The sequence below is a fragment of the Coregonus clupeaformis genome, chromosome 39 (assembly GCF_020615455.1).
Source record: "Coregonus clupeaformis isolate EN_2021a chromosome 39, ASM2061545v1, whole genome shotgun sequence".
NCBI classification, from domain to species: domain Eukaryota; kingdom Metazoa; phylum Chordata; class Actinopteri; order Salmoniformes; family Salmonidae; genus Coregonus; species Coregonus clupeaformis.
Genome location: NC_059230.1, coordinates 18,476,722 through 18,497,179, shown reverse-complemented (window position 1 = coordinate 18,497,179; position 20,458 = coordinate 18,476,722).

The following is a 20,458-nucleotide window of genomic DNA, read 5'->3' as shown; positions in this document are numbered from 1 at the left end:
AATAGCTTCAGTGTGCTGAACATCTGCTGTGTGTTAACACCATCCAAATCTCTCTCCACTACAGTGGTCTAGTCTCTCTCTCCTACCACTCCCCAACACTCAAGTCTCCTCCATGGGGTGCATCATGTGTTACTGATCTAGAACTCTCTGAACCGCCGGGGGCGGGTCTGATGACACACCAACTGATCTAGGGCCTGTTGAAACCACGGGAGTCTTTCTCTGATGCCATACTAGTAGCAGAAGCCTCTCTCCATTTCTATCCACCCCTCCCTCTCGTTCGCTCGCTTTCCATCTCAGTGTGTAGGAATTCAGAGGGACATATTGACAGCCCCTGGTGGGCATGACACAAATAGATGCTCAATTTACAAGTCAAATATGTAGCGGGAGCTATCTGTGTGGATGGGAGCCTGGAGAGAGAGAATGAAGGAGAGAAAGAGAGAGAGAGAGAGAGAGAGAGAGAGAGAGAGAGAGAGAGAGAGAGAGAGAGAGAGAGAGAGAGAGAGAGAGAGAGAGAGAGAGAGAGAGAGAGAGAGAGAGAGAGAGAGAGAGAGAGAGAGAGAGAGAGAGAGAGAGAGAGAGAGAGAGAGAGAGAGAGAGAGAGAGAGAGAGAGAGAGAGAGAGAGAGAGAGAGAGAACTCAGCAGCCATGTAGGCATACTGAAGCACAGGGACGTGGCATGATGAATGAACATATACTGTAGGTACCTGCCACCAAACACTAGTCACTAGAATAGAGCCATTCTCAATGCGCTTATCAATCAATCGACTGTCAGAGGATAAGAGCAGCTCAGAGGGAGACAGGGATGGGATGGAGTGATCTGTATTGCAAAGGGGAGATAGGTAGCTGAGATTGCCAGAGCGCTACAGAGGAGTGAGCCTAGAATTGTGTGTGTGTGTCTTTTTCCTGAGCTGCACCATCCTTCCCCTACTATTTTTGCCCATGGTTGCCATGGTAACCTGGTACCATCATTGTGTGTGTGTTTTGGAAGTAAAGGCAATGTTGAGACCAGCAGCAGACACCACAGTGTGTCATCTATAGAGGCAGAGGCTTATTCACTCAGCCCATACAACCACTCCCAGTGGAATTCTAATGACCACCTTACCAATAACAATCTACATAATTGTAATTGATTAATTCATCATATTTTAGATGAATCATACATTAATCATATGCTCATTCATGCGCAACAAATTAAGGACAAAATAATGAATAGGTGCTCATTAAATAGGCCTATATGCCATTGTAATTAGGCCAATGTGGCATTGAAGCAAATATCCAGTTTACTGAGTTGTATTCTTTGAAGGTAGTTAGATTCTATTCTACTAAGATCTACTCATTATGCCATTCAACTCTATAAAACCAATGAGGATATTGAAGCTGACCAGACTATTCACACACTTTCAGGTGAAAACAATACCACACACTGTATGAGAAGTCCAAGGGAGGAGGGGAAACCGCATGAGCAACAATCCCGATAGGAAGACATTGTGGTGACCGAGCGCAATAGGGTGGAATGACCTACAAAAGGTAAAGATGAATCACCAACTGTGGAACAGTGATGGGGTAGAGGAAAATAGAGGGGTTGAGAAGAAAGAGATAGAAAAGAGGAAGGGGTCAGGTAATAAAGTCCATGTGCCCAGCAACAGGTCCAATTCATTATATCTTTAAGGAATTCCTAGATTTCATTTGGATAAGAGGTCAGGCAGAGCACATGAAACCAATCTTTCATCATTCTGCTGCACTGGAGTCACACAGCAGGGCTATGGATGGCTCTTAAGAACACAGCCCTGCTATGGATGGCTCTTAAGAACACAGCCCTGCTATGGATGGCTCTTAAGAACACAGCCCTGCTATGGATGGCTCTTAAGAACACAGCCCTGCTATGGATGGCTCTTAAGAACACAGCCCTGCTATGGATGGCTCTTAAGAACACAGCCCTGCTATGGATGGCTCTTAAGAACACAGCAGGGCTATGGCTAATCAAAATTAAGCTTTAAAGGAAAACTCTACCCAAAAACGAACTTTTGGTATTTGTTTCATTAGTCCATTCTTGATATAGTCCCAAAATGTTTTGCATGTCAAGAATCAAGTTTTCAAGATATGTAACTTTCAAAATACAGAAATCTGGCCCTTATGATGCATTTTGCTTTAAGTCTTCAGGGACAGAGGCAGGAGGAGAAAAATGGAGTGCAATATCATCCTCCGCACTAATGCAACAGGAGATGATATCTATATATGCTGTCCCATCTTTGTTTATCTCTATTATTTATGGTGAATGTATCCTGCAGAGCTTTTTCACGAGTCTGAGATTTGTTTCGTTCTGTGTCCTTTTCTCTTTTCTTTATGCCCTTTCTCACTCTCTTCCTCTTATCATTGTTTCACTTTTGGGATCAACGTTTTATACTGAACAAAAATATAAACGCAACATGTAAAGTGTTGGTCCTATGTTTCATGAGCTGAAATAAATTATCCTAGAAATGTTCCATATGCACAAAAAGCTTATTTCTCTCAAATGTTGTGCACACATTTTTTTTACATCCCTGTTAGTGAGCATTTCTAATTTGCCAAGATAATCCGTCCAATTGACAGGTGTTGCACTCTTTAAGAATGTCTGTGCCCTCTACCACAGTTTTGCCAGAGCAGGTAGAGACAGAGAGGAGAGGTGCTGCACTCTAACAATGCACGCCGCACCTCGCCTCCAATTCTATCCAGCTTCTTAACTTTGTATTGAAAGCTGTTTTATTTACATTTTAGTCATTTAGCAGACACTCTTATGCAGAGCGACTTACAGTTAGTGAGTGCATACATTTTTCATACTTGCCCCCCGTGGGAATCGAACCCACAACCCTGGTGTTGCAAGCGCCATGCTCTACCAACTGAGCTACACGGGACTCCTTTTTATGAAGTTGAATCTAATCTGTAGTCCAGTCTCAGTGCTTTTTTCTTAGGTTTTCTGTGTGGACAGTGTGTTTAGTTGGAGTCCAGAGGTAATCTGTTTTCATTGTATTTTCTGGGAGATATCTATTGTGCTTTTAAAACAATTGACTACATTGTGTAGTTGCTAAAGGGAGTAGCCACTTAAAAGCTTCTACTAGTACTAGCTGTCTTGTTTTCTGTGAACACCTAAATGTGCCTATTTATATCATTTTGAGTGAATTTACAGCATGAATTGAGTTACTTTCGTATGTAAAAGTGTTTATTTCCCTAGGTTAAGTCCAATACCTAACTTCAAATCAAATCAAATTTAATTTGTCACATGCACCGAATACAACAGGTGTAGTAGACCTTATTGTGAAATGCTTACTGACAAGCCCTTAACCAACAATGCAGTTCAAGAAATAGAGTTAAGAAAATATTTACTAAAAATGTTGTATAAAAAGTAACACAATAAAATAACAATAACGAGGCTATACAGTTGAAGTCGTAAGTTTACATACACTTAGGTTGGAGTCATTAAAACTCATTTTTCAACCACTCCACAAATTTCTTGTTAACAAACTATAGCTTTGGCAAGTCGGTTATGACATCTACTTTGTGCATGACACAAGTAATTATTCCAACAATTGTTTACAGACAGATTATTTCACTTATAATTCACTGTATCACAATTGCAGTGGGTCAGAAGTTTACGTACACTAAGTTGACTGTGCCTTTAAACAGCTTGGAAAATTCCAGAAAATGATGTCATGGCTTTAGAAGCTTCTGATAGGCTAATTGACATAATTTGAGTCAATTGGAGGTGTACCTGTGGATGTATTTCAAGACCTACCTATCAAACTCAGTGCCTCTTTGCTTGACATCATGGGAAAATCAAAAGAAATCAGCCCAAAAAAATTGTAGACCTCCACAAGTCTGGTTCATCCTTGGGAGCAATTTCCAAACGCCTGAAGGTACCACGTTCATCTGTACAAACAATAGTACGCAAGTATAAACACCATGGGACCACGCAGCCGTCATATCGCTCAGGAAGGAGACGCATTCTGTCTCCAAGAGATGAACGTACTTTGGTGCGAAAAGTGCAAATCAATCCCAGAACAACAGCAAAGGACCTTATGAAGATGCTGGAGGAAACAGGTACAAAAGTATCTACACTGCTCAAAAAAATAAAGGGAACACTTAAACAACACAATGTAACTCCAAGTCAATCACACTTCTGTGAAATCAAACTGTCCACTTAGGAAGCAACACTGATTGACAATACATTTCACATGATGTTGTGCAAATGGAATAGACAACAGGTGGAAATTATAGGCAATTAGCAAGACACCCCCAATAAAGAAGTGGTTCTGCAGGTGGTGACCACAGACCACTTCTCAGTTCCTATGCTTCTTGGCTGATGTTTTGGTCACTTTTGAATGCTGGCGGTGCTTTCACTCTAGTGGTAGCATGAGACGGAGTCTACTACCCACACAAGTGGCTCAGGTAGTGCAGCTCATCCAGGATGGCACATCAATGCGAGCTGTGGCAAGAAGGTTTGCTGTGTCTGTCAGCGTAGTGTCCAGAGCATGGAGGCGCTACCAGGAGACAGGCCAGTACATCAGGAGACGTGGAGGAGGCCGTAGGAGGGCAACAACCCAGCAGCAGGACCGCTACCTCCGCCTTTGTGCAAGGAGGAGCACTGCCAGAGCCCTGCAAAATGACCTCCAGCAGGCCACAAATGTGCATGTGTCTGCTCAAACGGTCAGAAACAGACTCCATGAGGGTGATATGAGGGCCCGACATCCACAGGTGGGGGCTGTGCTTACAGCCCAACACCGTGCAGGACGTTTGGCATTTTCCAGAGAACACCAAGATTGGCAAATTCGCCACTGGCGCCCTGTGCTCTTCACAGATGAAAGCAGGTTCACACTGAGCACATGTGACAGACGTGACAGAGTCTGGAGACGCCGTGGAGAACATTCTGCTGCCTGCAATATCCTCCAGCATGACCGGTTTGGCGGTGGGTCAGTCATGGTGTGGGGTGGCATTTCTTTGGGGGGGCGCACAGCCCTCCATGTGCTCGCCAGAGGTAGCCTGACTGCCATTAGGTACCGAGATGAGATCCTCAGACCCCTTGTGAGACCATATGCTGGTGCGGTTGGCCCTGGGTTCCTCCTAATGCAAGACAATGCTAGACCTCATGTGGCTGGAGTGTGTCAGCAGTTCCTGCAAGAGGAAGGCATTGATGCTATGGACTGGCCCGCCCGTTCCCCAGACCTGAATCCAATTGAGCACATCTGGGACATCATGTCTCGCTCCATCCACCAACGCCACGTTGCACCACAGACTGTCCAGGAGTTGGCGGATGCTTTAGTCCAGGTCTGGGTGGAGATCCCTCAGGAGACCATTCACCACCTCATCAGGAGCATGCCCAAGCGTTGTAGGGAGGTCATACAGGCACGTGGAGGCCACACACACTACTGAGCCTAATTTTGACTTGTTTTAAGGACATTACATCAAAGTTGGATCAGCCTGTAGTGTGGTTTTCCACTTTAATTTTGAGGGTGACTCCAAATCCAGACCTCCATGGGTTGATACATTTCATTTCCTTTGATCATTTTTGTGTGATTTTGTTGTCAGCACATTCAACTATGTAAAGAAAAAAGTATTTACTAAGATTATTTCATTCATTCAGATCTAGGATGTGTTGTTTAAGTGTTCCCTTTATTTTTTTGAGCATTGTATATCCACAGTAAAACGAGTCCTATATCGACATAACCTGCAACTGCACATGGGGACAAATATCGTACTTTTTGGAGAAATGTCCTCTGGTCTGATGAAACAAAAATAGAACTGTTTGGCCATAATGACCATCGTTATGTTTGGAGGAAAAATGGGGACGCTTGCAAGCCGAAGAACACCATCCCAACCGTGAAGCACAGGGGTGGCAGCATCATGCTGTGGGGGTGCTTTGCTGCAGGAGGGACTGGTGCACTTCACAAAATAGATGGCATCATGAGGAAGGAAAATGATGTGGATATATTGAAGCAACATCTCAAGACATCAGTCAGGAAGTTCAAGATTGGTCGTAAATGGGTCTTCCAAATGGGCAATGACCCCAAGCATACTTCCAAAGTTGTGTCAAAATGGCTTAAGGACAACAAAGTCAAGGTATTGGAGTGGGCATCACAAAGCCCTGACCTCAACCCTATAGAATATTTGTTGGCAGAACTGAAAAAACGTGTGCGAGCAAGGAGGCCTACAAACCTGACTCAGTTACACCAGCTCTGTCAGGAGGAATGGGCCAAAATTCACCCAACTTATTGTGGGAAGCTTGTGGAAGACTACCCAAAACGTTTGACCCAAGTTAAACAATTTAAAGGCAACGCTACCAAATACTAATTGAGTGTATGTAAACTTCTGACCCACTGGGAATGTGACGAAAGAAATAAAAGCTGAAATAAATCTCTCTACTATTATTCTGACATTTCACATACTTAAAATAAAGTGGTGATCCTAACTGACCTAAGACAGGAAATTTGTACTAGGATTAAATGTCAGGAATTGTGAAAAACTGTTTAAATGTATTTGGCTAAGGTGTATGTAAACTTCCGACTTCAACTGTCTACAGGGGGTACTGAGTCAATGTGTGGGGGTACAGGTTAGTCAAGGTAATTTGTACATGTAGGTAGGGGTAAAGTGACTATGCATAGATAATAAACAGCGAGTAGCAGCAGTGTAAAAACAAAGGGGGGGGGGTTCATTGTAAATAGTCTGGGTGGCCATTTGATTAATTGTTCAGCAGACTTATGGCTTGGGGGTAGAAGCTGTTAAGGAGCCTTTTGGACCTAGACTTGGCGCTCTGGTACCGCTTGCCATACGGTAGCAGAGAGAACAGTCTATGACTTGGGTGACTGGTGTCTTTGACAATTTTTTGGGCCTTCCTCTGACACCGCCTAGTATATATGTCCTGGATGGCAGGAAGCTTGGCCCAAGTGATGTACTGGGCCGTACGCACTACCCTCTGTAGCACCTTACGGTCGGATGCCGAGCCGTTATCATACCAGGCGGTGATGCAAACGGTCAGGATGCTCTCGATGGTGCAGCTGTATAACTTTTTGAGGATCTGGGGACCTATGCCAAATCTTCTCAGTCTCCTGAGGGGCAAAGGTGTTGTCGTGCCCTCCTCACGACTGTCTTGGTGTGTTTGGACCATGATAGTTTGTTGATGATGTGGACACCAAGGAACTTGAAACTCCCGACCCGCTCCACTACAGCCCCGGCCCATTCGGCCCTCCTTTCCCTGTAGTCCATGATCAGCTCCTTTGTCTTGCTCACGTTGAGGGAGAGATTGTTGTCCTGGCACCACACTGCCAGGTCTCTGACCTCACCCTATAGGCTGTCTCATCGTTGTCGGTGATTAGGCCTACCACTGTTGTGTCGTCAGCAAACTCAATGATGGTGTTGGAGTCGTGCTTGGCCAAGCAGTCGTGGGTGAACAGGGAGTACAGGAGGAGCCCCCGTGTTGAGGATCAGCGTGGCAGATGTGTTGTTGCCTACCCTTACCACCTGGGGGCGGCCTGTCAGGACGTCCAGGATCCAGTTTCAGAGGGAGGTGTTTAGTCCAGGGGTCCTTAGCTTAGTGATGAGCTGTGTGGTCACTATGGTGTTGAACGCTGAGCTGTAGTCAATGAACAGCATTCTCACATAGGTGTACCTTTTGTCCAGGTGGGAAAGGGCAGTGTGGAGTGCGATTGAGATTGCGTTATCTGTGGATCTGTTGGGGCGGTATGCGAATTGGAATGTGTCTAGGGTTTCCGGGATGATGGTGTTGATGTGAGCCATGAGCCATTCTTACAACGTTAATGGGCTGGCCCTAACCCTACAGGCTCGCATGTACAGTTATGTTAACAGTAACACTCCGTCTTGAAGAGTGTGTGAGATATTTGCCAACCCGTGCCTGTTTTGCAACCCTTTTCCCACGTTGGAGAGTATATCCGTGGACAGTTCTGATAAGGAAATTGTTGTTTGCGTCGCAAGGCAGTGCCCAGGAAATAATCCAATCCAATTGTTAGCTGCTACCACCCCTGTCCAAATCAAAACCAAACATGGATGTCAATGTTTACGCACACATGCTCCGTTCTTTTTCCCATCTGAGGCTGATTAACTAAACAAACAGGTGTGAAACAGACAGATGTGCGCGCTAGGAGTGACAACATGGAATCCATGTTTGTTTTTTATTTGGAGGGGGTGGCAGCATCTAACAATTTAATGTAATTCTTTCCTGAGTATTTCTGGGGTGCATCTCAATAGTCTTTGGATGGGGTACATTTCAATACTCTATTGTTGCGTTGGTACTCTACCCGTCTCAATACTACTTTTGGGGTGCAGCTCAATATTCTATTGTGGGGGGTGCATCTCAAAACTCTTGGTGCGTTGGTACACTACCCATCTCAATACTCTTTAAATTGAATACACTGACACGCAACTAAAAATCAAGACCTTAGGCTGACGAGTTAAATCTATATTGCACCTTTATTCAGGTCAGAGTGTGTCCAGTATGAGATTGTTAAAGAATTTGCCATTTAGGACATTGTAACAGCTTCTGCTTCCAAGGGAGGTTTGTATTTGCATGGTGTGCTGAACCATAGCAAAGCTCATTAGGAGAACCGTCCCACTCCTTAGCTTTAAAACAAGCAACATGTATTATTTTGTGCTCTGTGACACACATCCAAAGAAAATGAATCCCAAGTGCCTGACACTTCTCAAGGAAAGTGAAGTAACTGTCGCCTCTTCCGTTTTGTCACAATGATGCATGTAATTGTTCTGTACACATTTTGCAGAGGCCAACTTAAATATTTACCCTCAAACACGCCTTCTCTAAAGTATTTCATGTTCACACAACCATGTATTCAGCTTCTTATCAGCCATGTATTCAGCTTCTTTTGCTTCAAAATTGCATATTTTGTCAGTGTTGTGCTGGGTAATTGTTTGTGCACTGGCATGCACTTCACAGCCTCATACATAGCCATGGTATTTGTGGAATTCGTTTGGAGATCAACCAAGAGGTTGTCAGACCTATTAGATGCTAATCCCAAAGAACAACTACAATAACTGATCATTTAGAATCTTGTACTTAGGAAGGTCAAGATATCATGTGACAAATTGAAAAAGGAGACTTTGCATACTCCTCAGCGGAGCTATAACTATTGCAAAAAAATTGTGTTCAAAGAATAATTTAGTATTTTGTCCAAAAGTACATTCTGAAATAGATTCAGGCTGGGTCCCTTTGCCATGTGCCATCTTTTTAAGAATATATGTGGCAAGTAAGGAGTCATTTCACTAGTACAATAGAATGCTACAAGGCAGGTTTTACATAACATCCTCTTGCATGTAATGTTGCTGTTCTCAAACTGTCAATATTCAGTCTTGGCTTCCATTACCCACTATGACACAAGCATTATTCAATCTTCTCTAAACATCAATTGACCATTCCACAGTGAAAGCCATAGCAGAAAAATACAGGCTCAATAAATGAGTCAAAGGACTGCCTAAACATTGCATATGTTTTGTCATTTAGCCTTGATAGATTAATCAAAATGTGCATGTGATCTAAATACATTAACAAAATTGTAAACCATGACAGTTATAAATTGTGTAGATTCATGCAGAAAGTCAAGGCATCTTGCTGTTGGAGTTGTTCACAGCAGGTGAACACTGAAACACTGCCCCCTGCTGCCCATCTTCAGAACAGGTCATGCTCTCTCTATTCAGTCTGTACGCTGAATTTCCGATTGAGCTGACATATGCAGCGTTTACCGTGAATGCAGTCTCCGCCAATGCGGGAACATTGCCTTAATTTCAATTGTGCTTTAGGGCTGAACTTCCACAATACATATTTAACAGAGACCATAGAATCTGGTTGTTTGGTGTGCTGCTGCACATGGAGAATAGAAGACACTTTAATTGACCTATATGGTTTTCACTTTATCCATGTCAAAGGATAGTCTGGAATCCATACTGAATATTACTCAATTTCACGTGGATAGAACACTAGAACAGTCAGAGTTGCTGAAGCAGCAGCTACTCTTTATTGCTGGAGTCCACACAAAACATGACATAATACAGAACATCAATAGACAAGAACAGCTCAAGGACTGAACTACACACGTTTTCAATAAGAACAATAGAACCAACAAAGTTACAACTGACAGTTACACGCATACATAAATCAGTACATGTACATATGCCTGCGATGTATTTACACAACAAAAATATAAATGTAACAATTTCAAAGATTTTACGGAGTTACAGTTCATATAAGGAAATAAATCAATTGAAATAAATTATTTAGGCCCTAATCTATGGATTTCACATGACTGGGAATACAGATACAGTACCTTAGAAAAAAGGTAGGGCATGGATCAGAAAACAAGTCAGTATCTGAAGTGACCACCATTTGCCTCATGCAACACGGCACATCTCCTTCGCATAGAGTTGATCAGGGTGTTGATTGTGGCCTGTGGAATGTTGTCCCACTCCTCTTTAACAGCTGTGCGAAGTTGCTGGATATTGTCAGGAACTGGAACAAGCTTTCGTACAAGTCGATCCAGAGCATCCCAAACATGCTCAATGGGTGACGTCTGAGTATGCAGGGACATTTTTAGCTTCCAGGAATTGTGTACAGATCCTTCCGACATGGGGCCATGCATTATCATGCTGAAACATGAGGTGATGGCGGTGGATGAATGGCACAATGGGCCTCAGGATCTCATCACGGTATCTCTGTGCATTCAAATTGCTATCAATAAAATGCAATTGTGTTCGTTGTCCATAGCTTATGCCTGCCCATACCATAACCCCACCATGGGACACTCTGTTCACAACGTTGACATCAGCAAACCGCTCGCCCACATGAAAAAAAAATATTTTGCAACAAAAGTAGTGCACTGATTAACTCTTTAGTATTATCCCAGTTTACCTATTTGCTTATGACAGAATGTTTAAAAAAGGTATAATCTTCGTAAATGATATCATCGGTAGGACTGGTGGAGTTATGTCGCACATGCAGCTAACAAAAACATATGGAAATGTCTGCTCTACCCAAAATTACAACCAAATAATTGCAGCCTTACCGCAAAAGTGGAAGAGGAAAGTGGAAGGGGGAGAAAGTAAGGAACTTGTCTGTCGGCCTTGCATTAAAGAACATAATTGGTTAAGGAAAACTGTGATAAATAAAAAAGTATATCAGTTTCACTTAAGGACCAAAGGATTGACAGCCGTCCCATATAGATTGCAAAATAGTTGGGAAGAGATCTTTGACGTACCGATCCCATGGCATAGTGTTTATGAACTGACACGCAAAACGACACCGGATTCAAAAATTAGAATCTTTCAATTTAAATTATTCTATAAAATTCTTGCTACCAATAGAATGTTATTTATATGGGGGATACAATATTCCCAGCTCTGCAGATTTTGCTGTGAAGAGACAGAATCATTAGATCATTTGTTTTGGTTCTGTCCATTTGTAGCTTGTTTTTGGACACAGGTCCAGGAATGGCTAAAGGATTGCAATATTTACCTGGAGCTAACCTTGCAGATAGCATTACTGGGTGATCTGAAAAGTCATAGTCAATCAATCAATAATATAATAATACTTTTGGCAAAAATGTTTATTTTTAATTCACAATCTGTAGCAATGAGAATAGAAAGGTTCAGAACCTTTGTAAAACATCACAGTACGGTTGAAATATATATGGCAAATAGAAATCCTATATGGATGGTGTTAAGAGATAGATGGGAGGTATTGAATAGAGTTGAAGGATGGGACTAATAACAAATAACAACAAATAATAACAAAGATAGCTAATAATGTAAGCATACTGTGTCCATAATAAGTATATAGGTTGTATGTTGGGAGCTTTTGGGAAAGAGCACAGTTAGAAAGATATGGCATATAGAAGCAAACCGGATGGACATCATGAAAATGATCGGAGAGGTTGAAAGTAGAAGTAGTTCAGGAGCAAAAATAAAATAAAAATAATAATAAATATATATATATATATATATATATATATATATATATATATATATATATATATATATATATATATATATATATATATAATTATTGTAAAATTAACTCTGTCCATAAGGTGTAGATAGTAAGTATAGACCGGAAGTAGAGGCCTGGGCATTGTTGTTCACTAATTTACTCCAAGTAGGGAAAGGATGGTGGGGTTGAAAAGTAATAAAGGGGAGTATATATATATATTTTTAAAAAAACATGGGGGATTGGAAGTGATGCAGACAATTACATTGATAGAAGATACAATCTATCTGCAATATTAAGCTGATCCACCCCCCAAAAAAAAAAGATTTTAAAAATATATATATATATTTTTAAAAAATTGTGCACTGGGCCTTTACTAGTATTAGCGGACCGGTATAGACGTCTGTAGCTAATGCTATTTTTTCAGCATCTCTGCTTTGGCAAAAAAGGTAGTTGTAAAATTAAGAACAGTATCTTGCAGGATTCAATAGTTGGAATTGTAAGAGTTGTTGCCCTGTCACTTTCGCTGCGATTGTCATTCTAATGGAATCCAGAAAGAACATTTACAAACATTTACATCAAAAGGTGCAAAGTTATGGACAAAGACACAAAACATCCACATCAAATTAAATATTTGTCTTGATCAAATAACATGGAAAACCTCTTTTTTTTGCTGTATTAATTGACCATCCTTACAAACCACTTAATGTAAATGTGCATTACTGTATTGTACATAGGCTGGTCATCTAGGTTTGTACCTGTAGGCTTTCCATCACCATGAAGAAAAGCAATGCACAATACAGTAATTGAGTACATTGAGACATCAAGTGGTTTGAGATGATGTGACTCAGTTGGTAGAGCATGGCGCTTGGAATGCAAGGGTTGTGGGTTCGATTCCTACGGGGGGTCAGTATGAAAATTTATGCACTCACTAAAATGGAAAAATAATGAGTAGACCATTAAGTATATCTAGAAACTGGAAAACATATATTAAGCAAGTATTTATCACAAAAGTAGTGCACTGGGCCTTTAATAGTCCTGTATTAGTGGACCGATATAGATGTCTCTGAAACTATAAAGCTGTCACATGACTCAGATGCGTCAGGGAAGTCAAATAAGGACAATGAACTTTGATCACACTCAACAGGCCATTGGAGCTGCTTTCACTAGTAGCAACATTAAGTAAAAATGTATTTAAAGTTGGATTACAAAACCTTCCACATCCTGTACAAATACGTCATCTTGTCAGTTTCTCATGTCACATGCAAGACAGCCAGGGCCAAACGGCAAAAACCAATGTGACAAAAAGACTAGTCATGTATTAGCAGACCCATATAGACTTCTTCAGCGCAGGTATTTTTTTTCCTTCTGCAATTCCCACGAGTGTAAAGGGATAGAATCATCCCTGGTTCCAAAATGAAAGCCGGGGGCATTGTCTGGAAATTGGCAAAAATAATGTCAAATTTGATTGGAAATTGACAAAAATAATGTCAAATGTGAACTATCAAATCAGAAGGAAGAAAAAGTTCAGAAGGCTTTTATTTCCCTCAGAAAGCTTGCATGTCCTCGTCAAAGAGAAAAATCATAATTCTTAACATTATGGCTTGATGATCAGGGAAATACACTATGGATTTACATGGAAAGAAATGTAATCTTGCATTGGGCTCAAGGGTTTCTCTGCTCCTTCAGATTTTCCTCAAAGAAAATGAAATCACTTCAAAGGATAATCACCAGAGGGGAAGAGTATAGAGCAGGGGTGTATAACTCATTCCATGGAGGGCCTAGTGTCTGCTGGTTTTAGTTTTTTCCTTTCAATTAAGCTCTAGACAACCAGGTGAGGAGAGTTCCTTACTTAGTGACAGAGCCCCACCTGTTTTGAGCCACTAGCGGTTCTGGGGGGGGGACAGTGCCCCTGTGACAACAAGCTTGGACCCCCTTGTGGCCCCCCTAAATGCGGAGTCTGAAATAATTATCACAGAATACATTTTTGCGATCATATGTTGTTCTTTTTTTTTTTTACATCCGTTTTTAGACAGTGGCAAACGGAACACTAAAGTAACCCAACACATTTTCTAGTGGGACTCCTTTAGGCGGAACACAACAGTATTGTACCACATGGATCTGCAAGTTTTTTTCTATTCAGAAGTGTAAAGAAATTCTGCGCGAATAATATCGTTCAAGCAAGGAGGAGGAAATAACGAGAGGTGAGCAAAATGTTTAATATGTTGTATTTATAACATAGTTAACTATTAAACGCATTACAGAAGTGTAACGTTAGATCAGCTAATGTTAACCTGGCCGTTTGTTACTTTCTTTGTATTAATTAATGAATTGGCTTGAATCCTGGGCTATGTATTCGTTTGCATTGTTTTTGGTTTAGTTTTGTAGCTAATTCCAACAGTCAGGCATCGAAAATGTATGGCAATATGAAAAAGGATATAATATTTTATCAAAAACGCATGGTGCTGAGTGTTTTTACTTAAACCACACTCAGTAAACGCATTGTAACGTTAAACGGTTAGACATGAAAGCTAGCTACCTAGCAAGTCAGTTATTTTCACTAAATGAATTAATAAGCTTGGTCCCCATTGCTTTTGCTCTCTAGTTCTCACCAAAAAGAGAAAAAGGGACATGTCCTTCCAAAGAAAAGGCAGAAAGTCAGACAGAGCCAGAGTGTTCAGGTGTGGAGAGAGCAGGTAGACTTGTCCATTGGAGAGACTGAGAGTGAAGGCATAGTAGAGCAGGAAAGTGAGACAGATGGAGCAGCTGAGGGGGAGGTAGAGGCTGAGAGTGAGACACCAACAGAGGAGCCATGTGCGTCCACAAGCAGTGGACAAATCAGGTTTGTGATGTTGAATAAATCTGTGGTTACTTGTAAAGCAGTGCAATTAGTCAGTGTGTATGGAAATGTGTCGGTTTAGGAATGATCTCATTTAACATGCTATTGGGCTTGTAATATAGATATCAGATGGATTTCAGAAGTTGTCTGATGGCTATGGTATGTGTCTAAAATTACCCAAATAGATACTTTTAATTATAGTTTTTTTTTTCTTCAACAGATATCAGCAACCCCGGGAGGACACCGGTGCAGCCAGGGATGAACATGAACATGTCCTTTCTAGCTCAGCTGGTAGAGCATGGCGCTTGTAACGCCAAGGTAGTGGGTTCGATCCCCGGGACCACCCATACACAAAAAATTTATGCACGCATGACTGTAAGTCGCTTTGGATAAAAGCGTCTGCTAAATGGCATATTATTATTAACTCTGATGGGGGACAGGAGGAGGAGCTTCAAGGCAGCCTGGTACCACATCCACCCCTGCCTTGAATATTCAATAAAAAACTGACTGTTTTGTTACGCCTGCAGGCATTTTAGCCCTCCCAAAGTCTGACTGTATTTGATTCAAAATTGGGTTTTAACAACTGGAAGAAGGCACCGTACAAAGAGGGGGGAATTTGCAATTCATGCAAGGTCTGAGCGGCACAAACAAGCAATGATTACATGGAGACTATCAGAAAGCTGTAAAAAGTAATGCAACACTGGAAAATGCCCTAAACAAGGAACACAAATGGGTTCAAGAAAATCGAGACTATATTAAAACAATAGAAGTATTACTACTTACAGCCACACAAAACATTGCACAAAGAGGACACGATGCGTCTGATAATAAAGGGAACTTCATGGCAATCCTAGAAACAATAGCTAAGCATGACACAACTGTGAAAAAAGGTTGACTTCCATTCATAATGCAAAATACACAAGCAAAGGGATTCAGAATGAGGTTCTAATTGCTCCTGTGGGTCGCTCTGGATAAGAACGTCTGCTAAATGACTATAATGTAGATAATGTTCGGCAGACATGGTTCGAACAAAAATTATAGAAGTGAAAGACAGTGAGGTCTTTAGCATAATGGCAGATAAAACAAAATATGTAAATAATAAAATAAGGAGCCTATATCTCTAGTACTCAGGTAATATTTCAGTGGAGCTGTCAGTGAGAGCTTTCTCCACTTTGAATCGGCTGATCGACTAGATGAAGCAGGGCTTACTGACAAAATCATACACGTATTAGAAAGTAATGGTCTTGAATACAAAAACAACCTAGTAGGCCAATCATATGACGCTGTCCCTGAGGTAGGACAGTTCTTCTCCTTACAAGAAAGACTGTCTTCACATCTGGGTTATATGTGCATAAAAAATGGCTTAGCGTACATAGAGAGATGCACCTAGAGAGCTTCAGAGACTAAGTGACACTCGCTGGGCATGTCGATATGGCTCTACATACTATTATGGATAGATTGCCTGCCATTAAGTGAGTCCTGCAAGACAGTCCAGGAACACAACGGTGACAGATCTGTTGAGGCACAAGGTCTGCTTGCACAGATAGATTTACAATTCATTGTGTGCCTTGTTACACTCCATCAAGTTTTTGGAGAAGCAACATTTCTATCAGATATGCTACAGTTTATCACTTGACCTGTCAAACACTGTTGATTTAGTTGAAGCCTTAGTTCAGACTTTGAACGACTACAGGGATGAGTCATGTTTTGATGACCTATGGAAAGAAGTTTTGAAAACAGCTGAACAATGTGATACTGCAAAATGACCAAAAAAAGCTAAGCTCTCAATTTAATGGAGACTGTGTACTCAGTACAGTCGGTCAGATTCAGAAATATACAGTTTTTGTACAACCTTTTTCTACCCTATTAGATCAGATGCTCAATGAGCTTAACAGACGGTTCTCTAGCAAAAACTGTGAAATAATGAAAGGCATCCTAACTCTAAACCCCAAATGTGATGCATTTCTTAAAGAAAAGTCCCTGTTTTGCTAGAATGTATGAATCAAATATTGAGGACTTGGGGCATGAACTACATCAGTTCAGAATAATTTTACAAAGGAAAATACAGAGTGGCATGCAGAGACCCTCCAGTGTAGTAGAGCTAGCATTATTCATTGAGCCTTATAAAATAAGTTTTCTTTGAGCTCTAAACTGCAAAATAGCTGTTTCAATCCCTGTTAGTACCACTTCTTGTGAACAGATTTTCTGCACTAAAGCTGGTGAAAACATATCTTAGGTTCAGATGAGAGATTAAGCAATTTCTGTGTATAGAGTCAAGGAGGGCAAAGGCCTTGAATCTAGATGAAGTTGCTGATCTTTTTGCAAGAAACCACAAAAACCGTAGAATACAGTTGATGTAGCTCAGGGTTCTTCAATTCCGGTCCTGGAGGGCCGAAACACTTCTGTTTTTTATTTCTACCTGGTAGTTAATTGCACTCACCTGGTGTCCCAGGTCTGAATTAGCCCCTGATTAGAAGGAGAGAATGAAAAACAGAGGTGTTTTGGCCCTCCAGGACCGGATTTGAAGAACCCTGATGTAGCTGATACTGAATATGTAATGCAAATGTAAAAATGTAATGGAAATGCAAATAATAAATAGTTCAATTATTATAAACATGGTCTTTTGCCTATTAATGCCTGCAATGCAGTGAAGAAAACAATATGACAATGTCTAATGTAACTGGCCCCTCCAGTTGAAATGGTCTAGAACCGGGGGGGTCGCCTGTTTTGCATTATATTTTAGCATTAATACGTGTCACATAGTTTGCAAACAATGAATTAATAAAGCCGCATACAAACATGGTCTCTTTTTTTTTGCTTTCTTGATTAAGGTAGCTCCAAAATGCAGGCGTTTCAGCCTAGCTCAGTGCTTTCTGTGGTGGTGAGGCAGCCAGCAGAAACTACGGAGCGTAGGTGTTGCTAAGAGAAAGTCTCTACTCTTCATTAGTGATGAGGATGGAGTCCTCCCTTAGGGAGTGGAGTACTTAGGAAGAGTGGGGATTCTTATTGGAGTGCTGAGATTGGACTAAGTGTGCACACACGATGCTTCGACGTGCTTAAATGTATTAGGCCTACCCACCCTGAAATTATTCAGCAAATTATTTGTAAAAGATAGGATGTGAAAAGGTCAATTTGTTATCGGAGAGGAGTTGAGGAAATTCAAAAAATAACCTTTTTGAATAGAATGATCTTTATGCGTGCTAAAAGCCAAGGTGATGGAAAAACAGAAAAAAAATTGATACCATAGAAATATGCACAGGTGGCTATAGATGTTCACTTAACATGGTGTCCATGATAAGAGCAAGAGCCTCAGACGTCGGTCGGGATAGAAGAGGGTCATAGCCTAAACGGTGAAAGGCCGTGGTAAAGTTGGTTTGAGATTCAGTATCTGCCAGACATTGTAACCAAACTTCAATAGCTTGCAAATGATTTGAGATATACCTCAGGTTAGGCTCTTTATTCGTGAAAAAAGGTGTACAACCTTCCACAGGTCTTATTTCCCCAATTCTGACCAGAGTTTCATAATCTCACTGCAACGGTGCATTATCACAATATTCAAATTTCAATAGCTCTTACACCACGTGACTTTGCAACCTCATTTAAACTGTCCATTATTCCTTTCATAGAGGCAAGTTGCACTCCCTTTGGTTCTTTCATAAAATGTTGACATTTATGTATTGTGGCAGATCAGGGGGTTGTGTCAAGACGTTTACACAGATCAGACACGGACAGAGTATGATTAGCTCGGTTTCAAGGGTGTTTATTAATAAAATAATCAAAAGAAAAGGTTAGGTCTCCCTCATGAGATCCTCTCCAGGATACCGTCTCCAACTACACGGAAGTTACCTTACACCATGGTGGGGCTGTCCTTCCGTCCCCTCGCCCCGGCTGCCCCTCAGTAGGGCCTGAGTGTTCTGATGCATCTCCACTGCTTCCAGGAGGCCCTACAAGGTCTGGGGCGCGCATAGGCTCGCTGCCCTCTTCATGTCGTGGGGTAGCGCCCGTACGAAGCGATCCAGGACTACATTGTCGAGGAGGGAGAGGGTGGATACGTCGGTTAGGAGCCATGCCCTGCTGGTGACGCGCAGAAGGTCGCTCATCTGGGCTCGGGGGGGATGCGTCGGGTACGAACCTTCAGTCGTGGAACCGTTGAGCCAGGCTGTACCAGTAGCGTCTGAGTATCTCCCGTTTGAGTCCGTCATAGTTAGCCGCCTGTTCGTCGTTCAGGTCCCAATACGCCTTTTGGGCATTCCCAGAGAGGAACGGGGCCAGCAGACTTGCCCATTTCGGCCTTGGCCATCCTTCCCATAGCGCTGTCCGTTCAAACGTACAGAGGTATGTTTCAATGTCATCATCTTCCGTTAGCTTGATTAAAAACTGGTTGGGATGGGATTCAGGAGACGCTCCTCCTTGCAGCTTCCTGACTTCCTCCACGAGGCGGACGTTTTGTAGTCCCTGTTCCTCCAACGTTCGTTCCTGAACCGCTTGTTGGGCCCGGATGAACTGAGCTATCAACTCGTCCATGCTGATGCTGTGTAAACGTCAACCCTGATCTGACCACATTATCAAGATGCCCGCATTCTCCACCACTTGTGGCAGATCAGGGGGTTGGGTCAAGACGTTTACACAGATCAGACACGGACAGAGTATGATTAGCTCGGTTTCAAGGGTGTTTATTAATAAAATAATCAAAAGAAAAGATTAGGTCTCCCCCATGAGACCCTCTCCAGGATACCGTCTCCAACTTCACAGAAGTTACCTTACTTCCCCCAGTCCTCTCTCATGTGCTGCCCTTCTGGTAGCTTTATGGGCCTTGCACAGCTGGTGAGCAATCCACCCTTAATTACTCACCAGCTCCCAATCAGCCCCAATTAGGCCTGTCCGGGGAGCCCGTCGAGACCTGGCACGTCCAGCAGATGGAGCCACCGCCTCATGATGTATACTCCATCTGTTACCAGGCCTCGACGAGTCTCCCCCTGGTGGCTGACCTGCTGTACGCCACAGTATATATATTTATTTATACAAAATCACTTAAAATGCAATAGCTCCTTGACCAAGACACCTCAAACCAAATTTGGAATGTTCACATGGTAAATTTTCTGAACAGTGGATGTATTTATTTTACCTTCATTTATTAGTTCAATTATTGACTTAGAATTTCAATAACTTCTTGATCTAATTGAGCAGCCGGATTGCAGTGGTAATGAAGCTGCCCCTGCCTCAGTTGTTAATTAATTTTGGGGTATGTTCTGTATCTCAGACCAGAGGGCAGGCGCTGGAAGAAGCCACACAGATTGTGAATTAAGTCCCCTGCTATTTGTGTGATGCCTTCTTCCTTGCCTGTGTCATACAGCCTCTAAAGGCCTGAGCACTGCTGCCCTCAGACAGCAGAGCCCATACTGACTACCTTCCTCAGCTTGATGTAACAGGTGGCAGGTGTAATAGCGACACAGGATTGTGGGAACTATGTCGAGGCGCATGTCTCCATAGCAGGTAAGTGTAAAATGTACTGTGTTTTCAGTGAAGTTGAGGCTTCTGTATGTAATAGTCTCTAAGTCATTTACACCACGTCATCAGTGTGCAGCTAAACATTGTATGATGGAAAACACTCGATTAAAACAAAAACGCTATTCATAAATACGAAT